Source organism: Aplysia californica, unplaced genomic scaffold (assembly GCF_000002075.1).
Source record: "Aplysia californica isolate F4 #8 unplaced genomic scaffold, AplCal3.0 scaffold00173, whole genome shotgun sequence".
Taxonomy (NCBI): Eukaryota; Metazoa; Mollusca; class Gastropoda; order Aplysiida; family Aplysiidae; genus Aplysia; species Aplysia californica.
The window spans coordinates 425,289-429,209 of NW_004797443.1; positions in this window are offsets into that span (position 1 = coordinate 425,289).

Sequence of the window (3,921 nt, forward strand, 5' to 3'; positions counted from 1 at the left end):
CAGAAAGAAGGCGAAAAGGTATTTGCATTACAAAAAGCACACGTGAACGGTATAACTTTAGCCCCGCGAAGAATAAAAGTGGACTAGAAAGTAGACAAGGCATGTGGGAAAAGTAGACCTTATTTCAAGGAACCATCGTTGGTCCCGTAAGCAAACTTTAAAAATAGCTTTCAGCCTTTGGCACGGCCGTTCCTGGACTGTAGGAAAGTTGGGGCTGTATTGAAGGTTTATACATTTACAACGTGAAGCAAACATCATGAGAATGTGCCAGATCTGAAACTGAAACAGACATCGATCGGCCGTCATGGTTCTCCTTTTTAACATTTAGTACGACTTGTACGGCCCTTGCAACACGTCAATAAGGTCATATACGTGCCGAAGATTAGCGGTGCTACAAGAGAGAAACAACTTTTAAAAAGAAGGAGGAAAGAAAAGGACGACAGATGTTGGATAGGAAAGAAGGAGCAAACCCCACCAGAGCATACGCCAACCAACCGCATGGTTCTCCATTCATTTCTCCGCTCAGATACTCTAAAAAGCTTAATATTATTATAATATGTATAATATATCATATAATAATTAATATTATCTTGGTGTTTTCCTGTCTCCAATCTCGGCAGGTTTTCCAAACAAGTTTTTCTGGGTTTACCACTAACTCGTTAATCGTTGTCTATTTTCTCAGTGAGTCAATACAATTCTTAAATTAGACTTCTCTTTGACTCATTATGCGAATGACGTAGCCTTGTTGTGCTATTAATGTTCTACGCTCGATTCGACTCAAGCTAAGTAATTTAGAAGGCGGGCCCCTTCGACCACGCCTGTCAGGACAACCCAGTTGAACCTGCTCCAGCGACCAGTTGTTCAAAATGACCACCTGTACAAACGACCACTGAGGCGGTCCCCGCTGTATCGCCAACTTCATGCTCGTCCATAGCTAGGCGGAATGACGGGATTTGACTGTAATTTACACTGTCCAAGATGACAGCCTCTCCAAAGGCGACAGCGACCACAATATTGTTGCAATCAACATTCCACCGCAAAACCTGCCCAAGATGACAATTCTAGATTGCTATTACATGTATTTGTAATCTAAAATAGTAATTAACTAATTAGTTAAATTTACTGTTACAATCTTAATTTAGTTAAAACTTTGATTTCCCTTTTTTTGTTATTGGCGTTGTGCTCTCTTTTTTCAATTGTTTTTTTTTCTTGATTAAAAGGGTGATTTTAATTTTTTAACATTATTATTACATGTATTATTATTTTTTAAAATATATAATATATATTTTTAGGGGGGGGGGGGGTTAACTATTAATTTTTATCCCTACCCTAAATTTACAAATATTGTCTATATTCATTCCCGTTTGGGGGGGGGGGGGTAATATAGACCCATAGTTGTCTGGTCGGCACGAAAGGGACCGGCATAAATGACAGTTTTGTTGTTGTTGTAGTTGTTGTTGTTAACATGTTGTATTTGTTGTTGTTGTTATTGTTGTGTTTGTTGTTATTATTGTGTGTGTGTGTGTGTGTGTGTGTGTGTGTGTGTATGTGTGTGTGTGTGTGTGTGTGTGTGTGTGTGTGTGTGTGTGTGTGTGTGTGTGTGTGTGGTAGTCTATCCGTTTGAAATAGTGGGTGAGGCAGTCCAACCTTCCTGAATCCTCCCCGAAGAGATGCCACCGCCGGACCTCTGTGGCGGGGCATCTCTGGAGCCAGTGCTCCAAATCTTGGGCTTCCTCGCTGCACAACGGACAGATTGGGTCCGATGTTTTGTCGATTCTATGTTTGTAGGTCCGCAGCCCAGAGAAGTGACCGGTCCTGATTTTTGCCAGTAATGACTAGTCACTGCGGGACTTAATAAGAGCCTCTCGTTTTAAGGAAAAAGGCTTATATAATATAATATATAGGTCTTTTAAAGACAAATCAAGAAATGAAAGAACGTTTCTCCATAGATGTAAGAAATAAATTTCAAGCTTTGGAAAACATTACTAAATCGGAAGAACTATGGAGGAAAATGAAAGACTCAATAATGGAAGCTGTGGAAGAAAATGTCCCCCCGAAAGCTAAAAAAGCAAATAAAAAATGGATGACCCAGGACATATTAAACCTAATGGAAGGGAGAAGAAAGGCAAAATCAAATGTAGAAAAGTACAACATCTTAAACAGGGAAATAAAGAAAAAATGCAACGAAGCAATAGAAACATGGATAAACGATCAGTGTCAACAAATAGAGAAGAACCAAAACAAAGACAGCAAATACATGCATTCAAAAATCAAAGAAGTAAGTAGGATAAAAGGATGCTCAAATACAGGATGCATAAGATCAAAGGGAGGGGATACTTTAATGGCCAACGGGGATGTCTTAAACAGATGGTCAGAATACATAGAAGAACTTTTCAAAGATAATAGAGGAGAAAAACCGGTAATAAAGAATGAAGTAAATGGACCTCCAATACTGAAAGCAGAAGTACAAGCTGCCATTAGGAAAATTAAACAAGGAAAAGCCACAGGGCCAGATAATACTCCAGTTGAAGTGATTATCGCGCTCGAAGAACTAGGCACTGAAATAACAACAAAGCTCCAAAATGCTATTTATGACAGCGGTGAGATCCCAGAAGATATGATGAAGTCAGTTTTTATAGCTTTACCTAAAACACCAGGTGCCACTGAGTGTGATATGCATAGAACAATTAGCCTTATGAGTCATTTTACAAAAATATTGCTGCGAGTAATAATGGGAAGATTGAGAAGAAGTGTTAGACCAGAGATATCTAAAACGCAATTCGGCTTTGTTCCTGACAAGGGCACCAGAAATGCTATATTCACTTTACAAATGTTAATGGAAAGATGTATTGAAGCACAGAAAAATCTGTATTTATGCTTCATAGATTATTCAAAGGCGTTCGATAAAGTTAGACATGATGAGCTATTTAAAATACTGGAAAAGCTAGACATAGATGGAAAAGATCTAAGAATTATCAGAAATTTGTACTGGGACCAAAACACTGCTGTACGAATTAATGGAGAATACAGTGAATATAAGCAGATTAGGCGAGGAGTGAGGCAAGGATGTGTTATGTCACCAGAACTCTTTAACATGTACAGTGAAACAATCCTTAGAAACATAGAAGAATGTCCAGCCTCAAAGTTAAAGGAGAAAATATTAATAACATCAGGTATGCAGATGACACGGTTTTAATAGCAGGCTCCGAAAAGGACCTTCAAATGCTTCTAGATACTGTTGTAAAAGAAAGTGAACGCAAAGGATTATTGTTGAATGTGAAGAAAACAGAATGCATGGTAATATCCAAAAAAGCAGCAAATCCTAGTTATAATCTCATTAGCAAAGGTGAAAAGATCAAACAAGTCCAATAGTTTAAATATCTAAGATATATGATAACATCTGATGCCAAATCTTCCGCAGAAATAAAAAGGAGAACCGCAATGGCTAAGGCTAGTTTCAATAAAATGAGCCCAATCCTGAAAAATAGAAACATATCAATGAACACCAAAATGAAAGTCCTGAAATGCTATGTTTGGTCAACCCTTCTATATGGCTGTGAATGCTGGACAATCACTAAAGACAGTGAAAATAAAATAGAGGCAACAGAAATGTGGTTTCTTAGGAGACTGCTAAGAGTATCGTGGAAGGAAAAGAAATCAAATGAGGTAGTGGTTGATGAAGCCCACGTGGGACGCTCAATGTTAAAAACAACAAGGAAACGACAAATGCAGTTTTTGGGACACCTGAATAGACATAAGGGTCTTGAACATCTAGCTCTCACTGGCAAAATTGAGGGGAAGCGAGGCAGGGGTAGGCCCAGAACAACATACTTAGGGAACCTAAACAAATGGGTAACAGGGAAAGATCAGGGAAACGTAGCTTTTCTGAGAGCATCCGAGCAAAGGAATGAATGGAAAATC